The sequence below is a fragment of the Geotrypetes seraphini genome, chromosome 5 (genome assembly GCF_902459505.1).
Source record: "Geotrypetes seraphini chromosome 5, aGeoSer1.1, whole genome shotgun sequence".
Lineage (NCBI taxonomy): Eukaryota > Metazoa > Chordata > Amphibia > Gymnophiona > Dermophiidae > Geotrypetes > Geotrypetes seraphini.
Window position 1 is genome coordinate 247,613,218 of NC_047088.1, and position 22,574 is coordinate 247,635,791.

Sequence of the window (22,574 nt, forward strand, 5' to 3'; positions counted from 1 at the left end):
GTGCAGAGCCTGACAGGGGAGGGCACTTGAATATTAAGCTGCCCGACTTATATTCAAGTCAACCATTTTTCCTCCTTTTGGGGGGAAAATGGGATGTCTCAACTTATATTCGGATCGACTTATATTCGAGTGTATACGGTATAATAGGTTAAGAAAACTTAAAAGTAGAATCAATGATATCTGAAAAATATAGCTTATAACCTGGGCCGGATTAATGGATAGGCCCATTAGGCACGTGCTTAGGGCCCTTTGAAGGAGGGCAAACAGACAAGCGACTCAACTTGCCAAATTTTTTTTCATATGGCAATGGCAGTCCCCAGGCATCGACGGCAATGTGGAAGCCTCGACATCAACGGCAATGCGGCCCCCCCTCAGACATCACTTCTTCCGGAGCAGAGCTGGTAGACACAGTCATTGCAGGACCTTCTTGCAGCAGAGCCAGCCGCGTTGCTGTTGATGCCAGTGGGCATGTTGCCATTGATGCCGAGGGGGGCCTGTTGCTGCCAGTTGTTCTGCATTTGTTTGGAGGGAGAGAGAAAGGAGCTGACTCGGCACAGCCTTAAGAGCTGCCTGAAGAGCCCCCGGAAGTTCAATGTTTGACTCCCGCCTCAGCCTGATATTTTTTTTTTTTCTTTTAAAGCGCCAGCAAGTGACTTGAACCCATGCTCCAGGGTTCTAACGGAAACACTGTGTGTGCCAGCTTCCCTTATTCCCCTCTGAAACCAGAAGTTACGTCTCGAGGTGGGGCGGGTAGAAAAGGGAAGTTGGCTTGCACAGTGTTACTATTAGAGCCCTGGAGCATGGGTTTAATTCGCTACAAGCTAAGGAGGGAGATAAGGAAGGGAGGGAAGCTTACAACTTTCTGCTCTTGCTTGCTTCGGGCCTTCTTCGCTGCCCGGTCCTGCCTACTTTCTGTTTCCGCAAAGGCAGGATCTGGCAGCGAGGAAGGCCCGAAGCAAGCAAGAGCAGCGAGTTGTAAGCTTCCCTCATTGCTTCCCTATCTCCTGCCTTAGCCTATAGCAAATTGTGAATGCTGCACTGCGGGGGTAGAGAAAAGCTGCTGCTGCACCCAATTGGAGGGGGGGAAGATAAATGCTGTTGCTGCTGCACTCAATTGGGAAGAGAGAGGGAAGGAGGGAGAAGGAAGACCAGGGAAGGGAGAGGAGAGGAAAGAGAGATACCAGACCATGGAGGGGGAGGGAGAGATGTCAGGGCATATGGGGGAGGGAAGAGACAGATGCCAGACCAGGGGAAAGGAAGGAAGGAGGGAGGGAGAGAAAGGAAGGAGAGGAGATGCCAGATAATGGAGGGGGAGGGGAAATGGAAGGAGAGGAGAGAGATGCCAGGGCAGGGGAGGGGAAGGGAAACTAAGGAGAAAAATGCCAGACCAGAGGGGAAAGGAAGGAGTGGAGGTGACAGAGCAAGGAGGGACAGATAGGAGAGAGATGCCAGGACATGGGGGGAGTAAAGGGAAAGAGATAGAGATGCCAGCCCATGGGGTGGAATGGGAAGGAAGGAAGGAAGGAAAGGAGAAGAGAGATGCCAGAGCATAGGGGAGGAGGTGGAGACAGAAAAATGGAGAGGGGTTGAAGCTGAGATGAATCAAGTACAAAGGAGAAAAAGGGTACAGGATATACAGTTTATTGAAGGGACATAAAAAAGGGAAGATGCCGTATGGAAGAGAGAAAGGGTAGACACTGAATGGAAGGGGCAGAAAAAGGATGGACAATAGATGGAAGGGGTAGAGAGAGAGAGAGGGCAAAGAGAAAGGATAGATGTTGCATGGAAGGGAGAGAGAACAAAAGCTGTATAGAAAGAAGAGCGCGAAGAGATGATTGAAGCAGAAATGACAAAAGATAGAAAGAAATTTTTGTTGTTGCTTTACGTAGAATCAAGTGGTATTGTAGCTGTATTGATAAAAGTTTATAAATAGGAAATGGAAATAAGTCTTTTTGGGGGGGACTAAACCCCTTTCCTCAGGTCAGGACCAGATACCATAACAGCAGCATACTGTACTGTCTTGAAGAAAGATTTGACCTCTGAAAGCTAATTGAAAAATGGATTAGTCCAATAAAATGGTATTTTCTTATTTCTCATTATTTGTTTTATTTCTATTTGTTCATTTGTAAAGTAGTGATTGTTATGTATCAGTTTTTTTTAAATATACATATACTGTCTTTATATTTTGCACAGTATTAGGGGACATAGTCTGTTATTGAGAAAGACATGAGGAAAGCCACTGCTTGCCCTGTATTGGTAGCATGGAATATTGTTACATCTTGGGTTCTGACCAGATACTAGTGACCTGGATTGGCCACCGTGAGAATGGGCTACTAGGTTTGATGGACCATTGATCTGACCCAATAAGGCTATTCTTATGTTCTTATGTACTGTTTCTGTGGTGTTGCATTGTATGCAGAGTCTGGTTTCTTGGTGTTTCAGTTTAACTTGTGTCTACATATTTCTATTTTTAGTTTGTGATTATTCCATATTGGGCGAGGGTGTTTCTGTCTTCTTTGTGTATGAAAAGGACATGGTTTTCTGTTAGCATTGACCGTACAAGACCAATGGATCTGGCTTGTTTAGTTTTACAATGCATGTGTTGGTGTTCTAGTGCTCACTGCAGTGTTTAAGATGCTACCTTTTCCTAGGTGCACCCTTGTTGTGTGACTCATGGATTATTATTAAAAATAACTTTTTATTTAGAGGAGGGAGTTATTAAAAAATGATCAGCACTGGCTGTCATATATACTAGGAACGCCACTGGATTTAATGACCCTATTCTAACCACCAAATTTCCTCGTCCCACCCCACCCGACTGGAAAAATTTTCTGGGGAGAACACTGTATATCTATATCTATATATATGACCAGTATAAATACCAATGTTTATACAGCATCCCTTTAACATAAGACACTTAAAAGTGAATGTAACTATTTCTCTTTCATAGGGCTCCCAGTTAAGCACCACAGTTTGCAAATTAAAACTAAAACTTCCTCCATGCCATACCTGCTTTCTTCACCAGAAGCTTTTGAAGTTGAAAGGAGAATTGAGCCTAGAGGTTGTCACCAGAGTCCTTGATAAAGTTGCATAAGCAAAACCCAGGGCTGGGCATTCATTGAAGCTGTAAGGGGCAACTTGAGACAGCCTTGAGCGGTGGTATAGCTAATCAGCAGAGTGGATGCAAAGGCATTTCATCTGACACAGTTGGAGCGTAAATATGAGATAAGTGATTATACAGTATTTTGTACTTTATTATTTGAATTTTGTCCACGTTAATGGTTCTATGCATGGAGGAAGCACTAAGTTTTAGTTTTAATTTGTACACTGCTTAATTGAAAGCCCTATGATAAAGAAATAATTACAAATAGTTACATTCACTTTTAAATATCTTTTGATTAATGTTTCTGAGGGCTCTCATTACACATATTTATATTAGTATTATCAATAAGTATGTATTGAGGTTAAACCATTGGTATTTATACTGGTCATATAAAGATGCATATAATATAGCTATGGCAAGATTATATTATGATAAATGCATGGATACTGCATCTGATGCCCTACCTATGGTTATTGCAGATATCATCATGCAGTCAGCTGATGCCTGAGATGCCACCCAAATGTAAATCTAATGTCACAACAATAGCTGGAACATCTAATACCAAATAGACAGCTTGCAACTATGCCATACACACATAACTGGGCCATAACGAAAGATTAGGTTCTTACCTTTGCTAAACTTCTTTCTTATAAATCCACACTTTATTCCGGGACCAGTAGGTTATCTCCCTCTACCCACCAGGACTTTGTAGGAAGCCTCAGAATTTCAGAGACTTAAACTCCTCCCCCTCATACTTCATCACTGTGCCAGTATCCAGCTCCTCAGTCAGTATAAAAGCAGCCAGGGACATCTGTAGAGGAGAACAACAAGAGAGGGGAACAGGGAGAACTCCCCAACAAGTAAATCAATTCTGCTCATATCAACAAATGCAAAACAGCAACAATGAAAAATGTCATTAAACAGTATAAACCTGAATGACAAATCAGTGCTATACGGAGACGCAGCCTACATTATCAGAAGGGGATGCCTGAACCAGGGACACCCTCCCTCCCAACTAAACCTATTCAGATGACACTCTTATAAAGGCTGGTCAGAAAACAGAAATCCAGCTTACCAGTACTTGTAAAGGCAGACAATCGGTGAATCAGCAAAGAATGGGGCGGGTTCCCAGAATAAATTGTGGATTTATAAGAAAGAGGATTAGCAAAGGTAAGAACCTAATCTTTCATTCTTGTACAATCCCACTTTATTCTGGGACCAGAGGGATGCAGCAAAGCAGTCCCAAAAATTCAGGGTGTGACTGATGACCCCGCTGCCAAAATAGAGGCACCAAAAGCAGCATCTTGTTTGGTCGCCACATTGATCCTGTAGAACTTGGTGAAAGTATGTAAGGAAGATAAGATAGCAGCCCTGCAAATCTCATCCAGAGAAACAGCCGACAACTGCCCAAGAGGATGAAACACCTCTGGTTGAGTGAGCCCGCACTGCGAGGGGTGGCTTCTTTCCAGCCACCACATATGCCATAGAAATGGCCATGCGAATCCACCTGGAAATGGTAGCCTTTGAAGCCGGCCTACCTTTGTGGGCAGGACTCCCCAGAACAAACAGGTGGTCAGAGAGGCGAAACTCATTAATGACCTCCAGATACTACAATAAAAGTCTGCGCACGTCCAAGGACCGTAACACCCGGTCCTGCTCCCTCAACCCAGAGGAAGCAAAAGCAGGAAGTCGAACTTTCTGATTCACATAGAAAGTGGAAACCACTTTCGGGAGAAAAGAAGGTACAGTATGAGGTATGAAAGGGGAATATGTAATATGCAGAAAGGGATCCCTGCAGGAAAGGGCCTGGAGTTCCAAGACCCTATGGGAAGGCCGTCTTGATCGTGATGCCTGCTCCACACACACAGGGAAGACGCAATGGAGGCTAAAGTCACAGAGCGCCCCACAGAAAATGAGCTACATCCAGATAAGCTGCCAATGAGCTCCTCAGAGAAGGAGGGCCCATACATGACAGACTGGTAATCTGTACACGAAGCGAAGCTACCCCTAGACATGTCTTCAGGCCATCCTGCAGAAACTCCAAGACCTGAGGAATCGATGGGAGAGAAGAATCCACTGGTCACAGGGCGCACTAGGCCTAGTAACACCTCCAAGCCTTTGCATAGGCTGCCACTGTTGGCTTCCTTTTGCTGTGAAGCAACATGGCAATCACAGCCGAAAAATAGCCCCAGCTAGTTAAGGCCGTGTGCTGAAGAGCCATACCATAAGATCAAAGCAATCAGGATCCTGCATCACAATTGGACCCTGTGTGAGAAGGCGAGAAGTCAAGGTAGCCGGAGCCCCCGATCCTGCAGGAGCTGAACCAAGTTGGCATACCATGGCTGCCTTGGCCAATCGGGTGCAACTATCCGTCTCAACAGATGCCTTGTCATCAGCCATGAAGGAAAGACATAGAGGAGACCTTCTCTTGGCCAGGGCTGAACTAGAGCATCCAAGCCTTTGCTGCTGACCTTGTGATGATGACTGAAGAATCGATCAGCTTTCTTGTTGGCTGCAGCCGCCATGAGGTTGAATATAAGACACCCCCACTGATATACTATGCACTTGAATGCTCTTTGGGACAGGGACCACTCTCCAGGGTCTAGTGTCTGATGACTGAGAAAGTCTGCTTGAACGTTGTCCACTCCTGCCATGTATGCTGCTGACAGCGCCCCGAGATGTCTCTCTGCCTCCACGCTCCATGCTTGTACCCCCATCCCCCCCCCCCACTGGTAAGCCACTGCCATGGCATTATCCAAGAAGATATGCACGGCTCGATGAATGAGATGACTGAAGCTCCAGGCGACTGATCAACCACTTGCACTCTAAGGTCGCCCACTGGCCCTGAACAGGGACGGTCATAAATACCACTCCCAAGCCTTTTAAACTTGAATCCGTAGACAGAATCACCCAGTCTAAGATCCGGAGGAGAAGACCCCTGGAAAGCGAGCGGGGTCGCTACCACCATTCAAGACTGTTCCACGCAACCGTCGACCAGAGCAGGGGTGCTTATAATGGGTCCAGCTGTGGATTCCAGCACGAAAGCAGAGATCCTGCAGCAAGCACATGTAGGCTCTGGCCCAAGGGACCACAGTAATATAATGGGTGTACCTCATGTCAAAATGATTGACAGCTGTCAGAGATAAGGATCGACCAATCAGCGTTCACTTCCGGGTTAAGCCCCACCCATTGTCCTGCCTTAGTCTCCGCCCATGCCCTGCCCCCACTCTTCACCTAAGCCCCGCCCCTCCCATAGGAATGAATGGTGGTAGCCCCGCCCATGACCCCCCCCCCCCCGCTCATGGACCCTCCCCTCAAGCCCCGCCCCTCATGTCCTGCCCCAGAAATGCACTTTTTGATGACATCATCGGAAATGGGGGCGTGTTTGACCCCGGAAATACACTTTCTGATGACATCACCGGAAATGGGAGTGCCTGCCCCTACCGGAAATGCGCTTTTCTGATGACATAGGCAGAAATTGGGTAAATGAAGCGACGGAAATGCGCTTTTCTGACCACATAGGCGGAAATAGGGTAAATGACGCAGCGGAAATGCGCTTTTCTGACCACGTAGGCGGAAATAGGGGAAACAGACTTAGTCAAAACCCCCACCCGGAAATGATGTGGCCAGAAAAGAAGCGTCTTTATTTTAACAGTTATTAGTTAAAAGACAGGGTTTAAGAGCTCACGGATAGAGCAGATCACAAAACAAAAGGCATTCACAAAATCTTTCCTGCTTTTAAAACAGAGCAGGGGCAGAAACAAACGAGAAAAGGTTGCATTTGCTTTTAACACACTTTTCAGTAGGAATTCTGAGCTAATGGTTAATGGGCCAGCTCCCCTATTGTCATGGTAACAGCTGATAAGCCCCTTGCAGCACCCCTCCCCTGATAAAGCCAAGGGGCAGAGAGAGGTGGAGGTGTGTTTAAACATGTCTGAACTTGTCCCGGCCCCCTACTGTTGTCTTAACAATCTGAAAAAAAAAAAAAAAACCAAAAGCAGCTGTCACCTAACAGGGCTCTGTTAAAAAGGCAGAGCTATGAAAGATTCTTTATTGAAGCAAATTTATTATGATCCATACGCGGCAGGAAGCTATGGAGGCATTATCCCTCTACTTCAAGCGGCTAAAAAGAGTGATATAACAGTCCGGAGAAAAGATGTGGTGGATTGGATCACCGGTCAAAACGCATACAATTTACACAGACCGGCTAGAATCCATTTTAAAAGAAATAAAACAATTGTGTCGGAAGTTGACAGACAGTGGCAAAATGACTTAGTCGACATGTCAGCCTTTGCCCGTTATAACAACGGTTACAAATACATCTTAACGGTAATAGATATCCTGTCAAATTATGCATGGGTCGTTTCTTTAAAAACAAAAACCGGTCATGAAGTCACCGAAGCCTTTGAAACAATATTTAATTTAGGGTGTACATCTGAAAAACTTCAAACAGACAAGGGTAAAGAATTTTTAAATAAGTCTCTGAAGAATTTATTAAAACAAAAAGGTGTTAGCCATTTTGTGACACATAATGATGTTAAAGCAGCTGTAGTGGAAAGATTTAACAGGACTTTAAAATCCAAAATGTGGAGATATTTTACATCCCATAATACCTTTACTTATCAAGATGTCCTACAGGCTATAGTGCACAGCTATAATTATAGTTTTCACAGAACGATACAGGCGAGGCCTGTAGATGTGACACCCTCAAACTCTTTGCAGATTTGGAAAACAGTCTACGGCAGTAATATCAAATGCGATCCCACCAAGGATCTCTTAATGAAAGGAGACCATGTAAGGCTATCAAAACTTAAAGGAAGATTTCAGAAAGGTTACGAACAAACATGGACGGATGAAATATTTATAATAAAAGATGTTTTAAACAGGGGTCAGAGAACAATATACAAGATACAGGATTACGATAGCGAAGCTATACAAGGTTCTTTTTATCCTGAAGAATTACTAAAAGTCAACCCTCTAGAGCACAGTTCTTCAACCGCCGGTCCGCGGACCGGTGCCGATCCGCAGAAAATTTCTGCCGGTCCGCGCAGGGCCGGCGAGATCAAGACGGCAGTTAAATTTCCTGCCGACTGCGGTTCCTCCCGACTAATGTTCCTCCCAGCCTCAGGCGATCAAGATAGGCTGCCAACGTCGGGGCCTTCCCTCTCTGAGTCTCGCCTGTTCGGAAACAGGAAGTTGAAACAAAATAGGCGGGACTCAGAGAGTTAAGGTCCTGACGTCGGCAGCGTGTCTTTGATCGCCACCCCTGCCGAGTTGCTGAAGAGGGCCGCGGGGAAGTTGCGATTAGACCGGAGAGAGCTGCAGATTCAGGTGCAGGTGGAGGGAGATGGTCAGCGTGTGCGAACAAGATCCTGGAGAGCCTTCACAGTGGCTGTCTCCCCTCCCACCAGCTCTCCAATTTGCCAGGGAAGTGATTTACCGGCAACTTCCTGCAGGCAAGTACCGAGAGCTGCTGGAAGGGGAGGAAGCCACTGTAGGAGGCTGGGAAGGTCTGGAAAAGGGAGAGCTGTTACTGGACTTGAAGAGAGTTAGAAGGAGAAATGCTGCTGGGAGGGGAGGAGGGAAAGGTATGGGAAGAGAGTTAATGTTGGATAGAGGGAGGAGGGAAGGGAGAAGAAGGAGAGATGCTGCTGGGAGGGGAGGAGTGAAAGAGATGGGAAGAGAGTTACTGTTGGATAGAGGGAGGAGGGAAGGGAGAAGAAGGAGAGATGCTGCTGGGAGGGAGGAGGGAAAGGGATGGGAAGAGAGTTAATGTTGGATAGAGGGAGGAGGGAAGGGAGAAGGAAAAAAAGGAAGGAGGGTAGGGAGAAAGAAAAAAGGAAGGAAACAGCTGGCAGGGAGATTACAGGAGGGGAAGGGGGTCAGGGTGGAATGGAGGGATCAGATGAGAGAAAGGGGAGAGAGAGGAATGAGAAAGTAGAGAGACATTGATGCTGGAAAGGGGGTCAGCAGAGAAATGAGAGAGGGATAAAGATGCTAGATCTGGTGTAGGAGAGATAAAAATGAAGAAGGCAGTGAAGCTGGAATGAATGATGTAAAAAGGAGAGAGGAAGATGGACAAGGAAGAGGGGCATAGAAAGAAGTCAGATACATATGGAAGGGGGAGAGGGCAGACATTGGATGGAACGGGCAGATGCTGGAAGGAAAAGAGTGAAAAGAAGATGAAAGCAGAAACCAGAGACAACAAAAGGTAGAAAAAAATAATTTTATTTCTATTTTGTCATTAGAATATATCAGATTTGAATTATATATCCTGCTAGAGACATAACTGGGGACTGCAGTATTCTGTTAGCATGATATTTCTATGTAGCATTCTATAATAACTTGGCTTGTTCAGTTTTCTTGATAGTAGAGGGGATATATGTGAAGGGGAGGGGAGACAAGGGTTTTGTTGGTCCGTGCTCTGTATATTTGTATTTATAAAATCACAATTGTTCAGAATATTGTTTCTTTTTATACTTTAATAAAATATGTTCAATATAAAATCATAATTGCGGCTTGTGCAGATGGAATCAGATGGTTTGCGGGGACCGAGCTCGCGGAGATGGGGCGTAAACGGGGTTTTTAAATTTTAGTCCTAGTAGTTTGCCGATCCACAAAATAATTCTTTTATTTCTGCCGGTCCACGGGTGTAAAAAAGTTGAAGAACACTGCTCTAGAGGACAGAATATACCATATCGAAAAGGTTCTAAAGGTAAAAGGAGGGGGTAAGAACAAAATTTGTCTCGTGAAATGGAAGGGGTGGCCTGATAAATTTAACAGTTGGGTGAAGGCCTCAGAGATTCAAGACATCTGATTTTGTCTTTTGAAGCAGCACAGAGAGAGAAAAAAACAAAATGAATGACGGTGGCTTTTATATCACATTGCCTAGCAATGCTTCGGCAGCTATGTTTCCCCATAATACCAGCTCTAATTTCACCATACAAATAGCTAGGCCTTTGGACTTACAGGGTCCGTGGGAAGCGGGGCTGGTGGAAATACAATACCCACATACTTGGGAAAATATTAAGGAAGACATAAAGTACGTTGTCACCTCTGCAGAAGGAAATGTACGCCAATTTACAATCCAGAGAGGATATTATGCGACCATGGGGAGGTTATTGGATACCATGAATCATGACATTAGAAGCGCCTATGAGTCTGAGAGACCGCCGAGAATCATATATGACCCCAATACGCGAAGAATTCATGTAAAATCAGAGGATAAGTCTGTTATTTCTGTAAGGGGTGATTTGGCAACCATTTTGGGGGTAAAGGCTAACGTTAATACAAGGCTTTCTCATTTCCCAGCAAATATCGAGGCCTGCTTTAATACCCTCTACGTGTACACCGATATTGTAGAGCACCAGTTAGTAGGTGACCATTTTGTACAACTGTTGCGCTGTGTTCCAGCTCTAGGGTCAGCGGATAAGTTTATCACCCTCACGTACGATAAACCGCACTATGTACCTGTGAACAAGCAGCACATCGATACCATCACATTTGAAATAAAGACGGATCAGAACAGGAACGTCTCATTTCGTTACGGGAAGGTGATCCTTAAGCTTCACCTGCGGCCCAGGAAGACTGTTGTGTTTTAAAATGTTGGTGTCTAAAGATTACGGAGACCCCAAAGCATACAAAAATTATTACACAGCACAAGCCGGTTATGGACTTTCAGGATATCACGGAGCCCCTGTCATGTACGGTGCCGGTGTAGGTGGCGTTTTTCGTAGTCTCTTTAGAAAAGCAATACCGCTTTTGAGAAGGGGTTTTGAAATTATTAAACCACATGTGAAAGGAGCCGCAAAAAACATAGCTAAAGATGTCATGGGTCATGTCGCAACAACCGTTCTAAATAAAATAAACCATTCCGCAGAGCAGGCGGGATTGGGACTGGTTGTGGTTAGACGGGCTGTTAAAAGAAAGAGGACCCACCCTCAAGAGATTCTGCAAGGACCTCCAAAACCTTTTAAAAGAAAGAAACCTCAAGGTAACAAATCACAGAAGCTATCCAGCGGATCCAAGAAGAGAAGGACCCGTTCTACGAAACGTGATATATTCTAAAAAACCATGGCTTTTGTACACAACGGCTCTGAAGAATGCGTTAAATCAGAACTAGATCTGTTTGAGCTATCCCCAACCCAAACCAGTATCGAAAAAAGCATCTATGTGGAAATACCACCATTATCAGCTTTATCGGAAACAGCACCTTTGGACTTCTACATAGTGGGGCACGGTGAAGACTACATTGATTTAAACAACACTCTCCTGCATCTGACCTGTAAAATTGTGAAAGAAGACGGTTCAGACATTGACGCAGCCGCCAAAGTAGCCCTGGTAAACTACCCGATTGCATCTATTTTTAGCCAATTGGATGTTACCCTGGGAGACCAGCTGATTAGTCAGAGTAATAACTAAGTAATAACAGAGTAAAGGGCAACCTTTTGAAAATATTTTAGAAATGTATTCTGAAGATTTAATGCAAAATGATGAAATGGTACTGAAATTTGTAAAAAATAAAAAACAAGTCTTGTGTAGACCTTTTCAAAACCCGTTTCATACATAAGAACATAAGAACATAAGAACTGCCATCTCCGGATCAGACCTTCGGTCCATCAAGTCCGGCGATCCGCACACACGGAGGCCCTGCCAGGTGTACACCTGGCGTAATTTATAGTCCACCATATCTTTATATGCCTCTCTTAAGGAGATATGCATCTAGTTTGCTCTTGAAGCCTAGGACGGTCGATTCCTCAATAATCTCCTCTGGGAGGGCATTCCAGGCGTCAACCACCCTCTGAGTGAAGCAGAACTTCCTGATATTAGTCCTGAACTTGCCCCCCCTTAGCTTCATTACATGTCCTCTAGTCCGTGTCAAATTGGACAGTGTAAATAATCTTCTCTGCTCTATTTTGTCGATTCCTTTCAGTATTTTGAAGGTCTCGATCATATCCCCACGCAGTCTCCTTTTCTCAAGGGAGAACAATCCTAGTGTTATAAGTCTATCCTCATATTCCAGTCTCTCCATACCCTTCACCAGTTTTGTCGCTCGTCTCTGCACCCTCTCCAGCAGTTTTATATCCTTCTTTAGGTAGGGAGACCAATGTTGGACGCAGTATTCCAAGTGTGGTCTGACCATTGCCCTATAAAGCGGCATTATAACTTTCTCCGATCTACTCGAGATTCCTTTCTTTATCATGCCCAACATTCTATTTGCCTTCTTTGCCGCTGCCGCGCATTGTGCCGACGGCTTCAGGGTCCTATCTATCAGTACACCCAGGTCCTTTTCTTGTTCACTCTTCCCCAGAGTTGCACCTGACATTGTATACTCGTATTCCTTATTCTTATTTCCTAAATGCATTACCTTGCATTTCTCCACATTGAACTTCATCTGCCATTTCTCCGCCCATGTTTCTAACCGACACAAGTCGCTCTGGAGTTTCTCTCTATCCTCCTGTGATCTGATCGCCCGGCATAGTTTTGTATCGTCTGCAAACTTGATGATCTCACTGGATGTTCCTTCCTCCAGGTCATTGATATAAATATTAAAAAGGATCGGCCCAAGTACCGAGCCCTGGGGTACTCCACTAGTCACTTTCTCCCAGTCGGAGAACTTCCCATTTATGCCCACTCTCTGCTTTCGGTTTTCCAGCCATTTGCCTATCCATCTTTGTATATCTCCCTCTATGCCATGGCTTTGTAGTTTCCTGAGAAGTCTTTCGTGTGGAACTTTGTCGAACGCTTTCTGGAAGTCCAAGTATATTATGTCCACAGGCTTCCCACTATCAATTTGCTCGTTCACGGTCTCAAAAAATTGGAGTAAATTCGTCAAACACGATTTCCCTTTCCTGAATCCATGTTGACTGGGTTTCATCAAGTCGTGTGCGTCCAAGTGCCGGACTATGCTATCCTTGATCAGTGCTTCAACCATCTTGCCGGGGACCGACGTAAGACTCACAGGCCTATAGTTGCCCGGTTCCCCTCTCGATCCTTTTTTGAAAATTGGCGTGACGTTCGCTATCCTCCAGTCGTCCGGTATCTGTCCAGTTCTGATTGTCAGGTTTGCAAGTTTTTGCAATAACTCTCCGATTTCAACCTTCAATTCCTTTAAGACTCTCGGGTGAATTCCATCCGGTCCAGGGGATTTGTCACTTTTAAGTTTGTCGATCTGATAGTATATCTGGTCTAAGTCCACTTCAACTGTGGTGAGGCTGTCTTCTATTTCTCCTGGAAACACTTTCTCTGCTTCAGGTATTGTTGAGGTGTCTTCCTTCGTAAAGACAGACGCAAAGAAGGAATTTAGTTTGTCTGCGATTTGTTTATCTTCCTTGATGTACCCTTTTCTTCCCTGGTCGTCCAGGGGTCCCACTGCCTCTTTTGCAGGTTTTTTCCCTTTCACGTATCTAAAGAAGGGCTTGAAGTTTTTGGCCTCCTGGGCTATTTTTTCCTCATAATCCTGTTTGGCATCCCTCACCGCCTTGTGACATTTCTTCTGATCATCTTTATGTTTGTTCCAGGCTTCGGTTGTCTTTATGCATTTCCATTTTTTGAAAGAGTCCTTCTTTTCTTTTATGGCTTCCTTCACCTGTATGGTAAGCCATGCCGGTTCTCTTTTGCTCTTTGTTCTCTGATCTTTGGAAATCCTCGGAATGTAGAGATCTTGTGCTTCTGTGATAGTATTTTTCAGTAGGGACCATGCCTGATCTACCGTTTCAAGTTTGTCCACCATCTTCTCTAGTCATTTTTCTACCATGGCCCTCATGCGATCGTATTTACCCTTTTTAAAGTTTAAGGTGGTGGTTAAGGTTTTGGCATGTTTCCCTTTCCCGATGTCAAGTTTAAAGTTGATTACATTGTGATCACTCGTTCCCAGTGGAACCACGACTTCCACTTCTGTTATCGGTCCCGTGAGGCCATTAAGGACCAAGTCCAAGGTGGCGTTGCCTCTTGTCGGCTCTTTTACCATTTGTTCCAGGAAGCAATCCCCTAGCACCTCCAGGAACTTGGCCTCCTTGCCGCAGTTGGAGGTTGCTAGTTTCCAGTCTATCCCTGGGAAATTGAAGTCTCCCAATATAATTACATTGCCCGTCTTGCATTCTTGTTTGATTTCCTCCATCATTTCTGAGTCAGTTTCCTCCGCCTGTCCTGGAGGACGATAGTAAAGGCCAATTTTCGTATCTGCGCCATATTGACCAGGAATTTTGATCCAGAGTGACTCAAGCTTCTCTTTCATTTCTGTTGTAACCATTTCAACAGAATCTATTCCCTCCTTAACATATAGAGCAATACCTCCACCTTTCTGCCCTACTCGATCTCTTCTATACAGTTTGTATCCCTGAAGTACTGTGTCCCATTTGTTTTCTTCATTCCACCATGTTTCTGTTATGCAAATGATATCCAATATGTCATGTCTCGCTATTGTCTCTAGTTCCCCCATTTTGTTACCTAGGCTTCTAGCATTCGTATACATACATCTAAGTTCCCTTCGTGTTACCTTTTTGGACACAGGAAACAGGGCTGTGTTTCCTACCATGAATGTCATGCTGTTTCTAAATAAAAAAAAAGTAAACCTTAAAATCAAAATGTCTGCAGTCTTTTATTTTCATTTTTAAAAAACATTATTTTATTGAAGATATGTTTTTATACACTCAGCCACCGGTAACTGGTTAATAATTTACGTCTTTTATGAGGAAGGAGTTCTTTGGTCTTGGCAGGCTTTGTATATAGTTCAGGAACCTTCATAGCTGGGCTCTCCTTGAGGCGTAACAGTACCTCTCTGTTGGCTGCGTTACCTACAACCGAGGAAGGCATATTTAATTGAGCTAAGGTTTGCATGAACTCCCCCCAGCCTAGGGGCCTTCTTTGCTCTGAAAGAGCATGGGTCTGCGTAACACTGCGAACGAGGTCGAGCAGGTTAGAACCACTGATAGGTGTTCCTTGGTATACAAATGTACCATCTCCCACCCAGGATGCAACACTTTTGTTTTTTGACAGTTTGTTAAGCAGGACTTTGGCATTTTTCCTATAGCGCGTATTGATGCTGTTTAACACTTCTTGAACCACAGAGTCGGGTATACTATTTTCTGGAGCGGGGGTTGATGAAGCATCAACCGGTCCCTGTAGATACACATTTAGCTTTTCTTTTTCCATATCCCTTTGTCTGTTCAACACGAGATAACGTTGTAACACTTCTGAATAACGTTTAACTTTTTCATGGTCGGACATACCAGGGCTCTGCAGTATGTTTTTCATTTCCTCGTCTAACCTAAGTATGGTTGAGGTTCTAATATTTTCTTCCCGGTCTACGGGGTTTCTCAAGCGCTCGAGTTGTTGACTAGGGACCAGGTACATTTTTTCAGCGTGATGCATCAGCGGTTTGTCAGAAGACCCGTTATCAACGGTATAGCAAAACTTAACAAGGGCCCTATAAATCCGCCCGATTGTTTCACCAACTGCTTCTTTTTTTTCTTAAGGGTTAATCTTTTATCACACAGTCTTTTTATGGCGTGACGCTTCCCTTTTAAAACCTTTATCTGGTTTTGTGAAAGCGGGATGTTACCTTTTAGGGTGTTGAGAGCGATTTCAGCTATAGCAGCCACCAAATCATCAGAGGCTGTATTCAGGATGGCTTTTCTGTGCTGCGACGAGGCTTGGACTAAAAGTTTTAAAAGGGGCAGGTTTCTCTTTACACGGCTAGACATGTTACCTGAGACACGCCCCAACGTATATGAAGGGATCTGGTTATGTATTCACAGCCTTTTACGGGTTGATTGTGGTTTTACACAATATACCGTTGTCCAGTCTGGCGGGAAAATATCCGTTCTCAATCTGTAAGCCTCAGGCGTTGTGGTATTTAAGTCCACACAGAGATAGCCGTACGGCTTTCTGGTGGCATCCTCAAAGGCTTCTAAAAAGAATTGTGATTTTCCAGGGTACATCTGCCTAGCTAGAATGGCTACCTGTAACTTATCTCTAGGATTCTTAAAGAGAACCATGTATTTGGTGTTTAAAGTTATAGTCCGGCTTGTTTTACCCTGGCAGAAAACATTCTGAACTATATATATGATGCTCAGGTTTCTGTGATGTACGTACTTAGTAAAGGCATTCTCTATTTCGCCGCTTTTACAGGCAGAATCCATTAGATCATCTATAATAACCAAGTTTACTTTATGGGTTGGAAACATTCGGTCATCGTTAAAAGTATCAGGCAAAATGTCCGTAAAAGTAATAAAAGGATATTTATTTAACATTTCTTTATACAAAGGCTGCCAACAACTATAGCACCAAACAATATTGTCAGGCATGACAGACAATACACGGCCAGCGTGTTCTAACAGTTTTTTAACAAAGAAGCTCTTGCCTGAATTGGACGGTCCTGCTAATATACAAGAGAAAAGGTGCGACCAGCGGGCATCCACCGTTCTAGTATCCGTAGGGTAGTGTGCTGAACCCATCCTCCTCCTTCACTCTTTTGTCATACACAACTTGCTGTGTTTTTTTAATCACACCGGTCTCTATAGCCCACCTCTTTTTGTTTCTTATAATACCGGTTTGTTGCACCCCTATCTTTTTCTGGGGTAAAACCCTCTGCACCCGGTTTGTAGTCAAAAACTAGATCTTTTAAACTAGTAAAATCGATTTTCTGGCTGTTTTCTACATTTAACGTTATCCCTTTCACTTTCATACAGGTCTTTCCACTTGTCAGTTTGTAACCGTATGTTTTAGGCCCCGCTGATACATACTCAGTTATATGTTCATCGGCAGGTATCTCACTGGTGAGCTCCCCTAAATAATTGCCCAGAGGGGGGTTCCAGTCACCTTCGCGGCTCACAAATATCACAGAATCTGTATCATGGTACAGACAACGTTCTTGTAGATTGTCTAGAAGTTTGTACAACTCTAAACGCGCATAGGCTGTTGTAAAACAGGCTATGAAAACATTAGTATTACCGGGCAAAGTAGTGCGGTCTTTTGAGTGCTTCCAAGACACGCAGGCTGTTTCATCATCAATAAAGTCACACGATGAAACCTCAAATTCAGGGGAAAACAGATATTTAAAGAGATCATCAGGCTCTCTGACAATGCTAACGGTAGGCAGGTTTGTCCTTTGACCAAATTTCCCCCACAGAGAATTTAAGAAAAGTTTTGCTATTTGGCGTTTAGCAGGGTTTAACTGAATATGGTCTGCCCGCAAAAGTACACCTTCTTTTCTATAGAAATCAGAGATGTACATGTTTTGTTTTTCTGTATCATTGCACCACCGGGGGTAGTCAGAAGCCTCTTGTTTTTGACGGAGGTGTATTTTGATGTATTCAGAAAAGAGACTGTCAGATTTTTGCTCGAAATGCCAGATTTCATAGATTTCAACAACCACATAACCTTTTGCAATGGCAACATCCATCTCCACCGTGCACCAAGTCCCCACGAAAGCTCTCTCCTCATCTGTATGGGCACACGTTTCTGGTTGCCGTGCGTCGGCACACGTACAGCACAAAGGAAACATAAGCTTACCCCCCACCCTGACAGGTAACACCGGGAAAAAGAGCTTTCTTGGAGGATCTACTTTTGCTTTTATAAAACCAAAGTAATTTGTGGGTGGACCAAAGTTGTCATAAATGATTTGCGGATGGCCTGTTGGATATTCCTTTGTTTTATTGACAAATGGGTATAGGCTGGTAAAATCGTAATAGTGTATTTTTTCCCCAGGTTTTGTTTTGTAGTATAGAGAAACTCTTTTTGTGTCTGTGATAGTTATCCGGGGGGATGAGCGCCACAGTCTTGGGTTCTAAAAACATAAATCTGAACATGGCCATACATACAGAGGCTAGGGTTATATATTGGAAAGGGTCTAAACAATTCATTAGAATTTCTGAAGTACCCTCACGTTCTACAACCACATCTTTCTGTGTCATTTTCATGATTTCTGCTCTGTAGAGAACACATGCCTGTCGCAAAATAGCCACATCCTGTTGACAGTAATAAGCCAACTCTTTTTGCAAATCAAACGTCTTGTGCTGGTTGTCCTTGTACCATTTTAAAAATTCCTCTTTTTCTTCAGGCATCATGTTTCTCACACCATAATGCTCCTTATCCGGCATACACCCCACATAGTTTTGATTTTCCTGAGTATTAAAAAAATGCGGGAAATAATCCTTACAGCCTGGAAAACCTAAGGCCTTTGGAAGTTTGCTAAGTTTCATAGGTAGGAAATTTAGAGAGTCTATGAAATGAATAGCTAAAGGTTCTACTGTGATTTGTAAAAGCTTACCACCTTGAACCAACAGATCTGTGTCCATCTTTTCCTTTAACAGTTGGCTAAGAACAAAATACCCGTCATAGCCTTTGGCATTATGGGCTATGAAGGTATAGTCTTTAAATTTTTTGTCACAAAAAACTGTATAAAAGCAAAAATACACTCTAGACCCTTGAATTCCCATTTTCTTGTTTCGTACAAGTCCTCGGCATATATGTAATTAGGAATGTGCCAGCCTGTTTCCTGCATACATTCGCAATCGTAAATAATATACTTTTCAGATGTTTTGAGTTTATTGATGGGTGTCATAAAACATAAGTGTATGTCATCACCGCTTAAGGGTTCACGGCATAGCTTACACATCCTACCCTTACATTTATGTTTTTCGTTCACATAGGACTCACATTTCAGACACAGTGTTTTAGATAAACACTCCACTTCTTTTTTCTGCGCCAGCTGCATATGTCTATCTAAACAGTCTTTAGAGCGACAACTCATCTTGCAATTAGGACACCTCTGCTGTATACTGTCATTGTTCAAACATGTCTGTGTTGAACAAAGACGGCACCATAATATACAGGAGTGGTCGTGACTATAGGGCTTCTGGCAAAAAGTACAGAAATTACGCTCCCCATAGAATTTTTTTACATCGGTTATGCCGTAGAAATGATCGTCATGTAGCAATAAGAAAACCGTTTTTGGATAAATGGGCTGGTCTGATGTTTTAAAGCAACACCACGAGTTTGTATAAAACACAACTTTTTTTTCTTTAAATGTTGTTCTATGGTTGCTACATCATCGAGCATGACTTTTTTATGTACCGACCACCCCAAATCATTATGTAGCTTTTCAGCACCTATTAACAGTTCAGCATCTGTGAGTTTTACGGAGGACATAAGGGCTGTAAGGCTACCGGCAAAACACAGGTTATTGCCTGTGTTATTCAAATCTATTAAATACATCCTTTTTTTCTGCAAAATCTGGCTAAACAGTATAGATTTTAACACCCTACGACCCCTACCACCCTTGTTTCTTATTACAAGTACAACAACACGGACTAAATCACAGACCTGTATTTCTCTGTGACTTTGAAGGAGTTTAGCAACCTGGTCTAAGAAATCATCAGCATCTAGCGATTCGGGATTTAATTTACCAGAAAACAAGGAGTTGTGAAAAAGTGACGAATGTAGGTGCACTTGTACGTAGTCACCGGGCGATACTCTGTTGCTAACATCGTCCAGGATATGTTGAATGCCTTGGCGTATAGCATTTTGAGCATCACTTAATGATGTTATCCTGTCTAAATTAATGAAACGAAATTCTTCTGAATAAAGCACACCATGAAACTTGTCCAGTTTACGATCCTATCTTTTCACAAATTGGACATAGTTGATTGGTTCTGAATCTTCAGAAGGACCTAATGCACCCTTATTTGAACCATCCTCTGACACTTTGCTGCTATCAGAATAATTATCAACTTCATAACATTCTCCTTCTTCTGTGCTGTCCGGCTGTGCTTCTGTGCTGTTAAACTTTTCTGTCGGCTTCACGGTGTCTGCTTGTGACTTTCTAACATTTTCTTGATCTACAATTTATAACATAGCATGACCGTTAATACTTTTCCCCTTTGAGGATCTGTCTGTGCTTAACATTTTCTTCATTAACCATTATAAAAGTAATGACATTTTCTTTTACACTAGTCTCCTTACAAAATCAGAATACTTACTATTTTGTTTATCTTTTGGTTTCCTGTAAGCAGCTTTGGACTCTGGTTCCCCGTGTAAGAAGCTTTTACTATGCGATCTTTTCCTGTTATACTTTTCCGTCAGGTTCATGGTATCTGCTTGCGACTTTCTAACATTTTCCCGATCTACAATTTATAACATAGCATAACCGTTAATACTTTTTCCCCACCCTTGAGGATCTGACTGCCTAATATTTTCTTGATCAACCATTATAAAAGTAATGACATTTTCTTTTAACCCTAGTCGCCTTACAAAACCAGGATACCTACTATTTCGTTTATCTTTTGGCTTCCGGTAAGGAGCCGGTTGTTGGTTAGAATTTGTCGATGTAGAAGGTGTCGGCTCTCCAGCCGTTTCTTGGTCTAATCATAACGAAAAAAAGAATGTTTTGTAGATGCTGTTTTTAAAAACCAACATATGTGCCAAATAATACATTTGTCACTTACTGTTTAATATCTGTTGTCTTTTTCTGGTAAGAGATAGTTTATTTCTACCATCAGATCCCCGTTCCTGTTTTTAAATGCAATGATAGATTCAGAGAAAGAAAAAATGATGTCCCTAAAACCAAAAATAAAGGCCCCTTTTCTACTCACCATGTTAGCAGTTGATGTATCCGGGGTCCGGTGTAGCACCCACAAAAACCAGAATGCTTGCTGGTCTTCTCATAGTTTATTTTATACACTTACACCCCCCTCTATAGAGGTTATCCATTCACAAAGGCTTTATTGTATGTCTAAGATCTCTGCTAGAGTTTGTTTGTCTTGGTTAGTCAATTTAGATACCAAAATGACCCCTACGTGTCTAGAGCCTAGTTCCTTATAACCTGTCACACCTTCTATTGTTTTAGTTTGGGCTGATAATACATTTCTAAAACACACCACACATTTTATAATTTTTTAAGAAAATCTTTATTTTACAACAATAAAATGTTTAAACTTTTATACAAACAAACATACCGTTACACACTGTATTTCCCACAATCCCGAGAATAAAAAAACAAAACATGTTTTAAAAAGCATTTCTTTTGAAGAATGATTTATAATCGGTGTCACGGATTAAATCATTTACAATCTCTACATATGCACCATCTCTCATGAAATTGACCAATCTATTGAGTAGTCGTGGCCCGTTTATAGAGGTCTTAATATCTCTGATTAAATCAATGATTATATTAATGCTTTCATTACAAAGCATCAATATTTTCATTTTATAGCCTACAAAAGTGACTACATTTACCACACGTCCTAGGCATAGCATGTCACAAGTTTTTTTGAGTTTCTGCTGTATTTCCTTATGTCCCCATATCAAGCAATCGTGGTGTTTTTGCCCACCAGCACGTATTAAGCAGGCTCCACAATCTTCATCCTTCACGCCTTGCAGACATTTATTTAGAATGCAGTATACAGCTACCTTTATAACTGATTTAAGTTCTGTGGGTGTTTTGGAAAGACCTATGCCGGTCCACAGTCCATAATCACAAGAATCTTCAGGTTTACGCTCATTCACCGCTGGTTCTCTTTGAAACGAGCAGAAAAAACACAAACATGATAGATTTATCATCGGCATGTACACCTTGCCCACAGGTTTCTGTGATCGTGAAGATCCGCCACTTCCCTACAAAAAAACAAAAAATATACAGAAATAAATTTTCCTTTTTAAAACGCATGAACACATTCAGCTTCATAAACCCTTCAACGACCCCTGGTAATAAAAAGTGCGTGTGTGTCTCTCTCTCTTACTGTGGAAGATACTGGCTTTTCCAACATGTCTGTTGCTTCGGCTTCAGCAGCGGCTTCATAAAATTCAATATCTGAAGTATTATCCTCTGGTAGTTCATAGCCTACATCTTCATTTTCTGTGTCTGAATCATATAGCTTTTGAGCATCTGGAAACTCTTGTATTTCAGAATCTGTTAATTCGTGCGTATGCTCCCCGGTATCTGCCGTCGCGTCAATCGGTTTTTCAGCCGGTGAGTAACCCTCTTTCTCAGCATTACAGTCTTTAAGAAAGTTACGAGGCCTCTTGGTAGGCCTTTTTTCAGTTACCTGCTTGTTAAAGGGGTCCATATTTTCTTTGTCTGATTCGTACAGTTTTTCGGTCTTTGGGTAACCCTCTTTTTCTACATCACGATCTTTAAGAAAGTAACTCAATCTACGAGCCTTCGTGACAGTCATTTTGTTTGACGGCTTGAGAACCTTTATTTCTGTTGCTAACAGCAGTGAGAACTTTTTATTTCTGATGTTAACAGCTGTTAAAGATCTAAGACATACGTCATTATGACAACACCAGGGGGACCGGGACAGGTTTAAACACACCTCCTCCCTCTCCCCCCTTGACTTTATCAAGAAGGATGAACCAATGAGCTGTAAGTCCTGTTAAATCTTTCCACTACAGCTGCTTTAACAGGATTGTAAAATATCTCCACATTTTGGATTTTAAAGTCCTGTTAAATCTTTCCACTACAGCTGCT

General features: G+C 42.9%; 1 protein-coding gene across 1 annotated transcript in view; it reads left to right on the forward strand.

The window, feature by feature from the left end:
• The window catches only part of LOC117361273 (ropporin-1-like), a 50,764-nt gene that overhangs the window by 14,930 nt on the left and 13,260 nt on the right, over positions 1-22,574 (forward strand). The gene's annotated exons all lie outside the window — the stretch shown is intronic.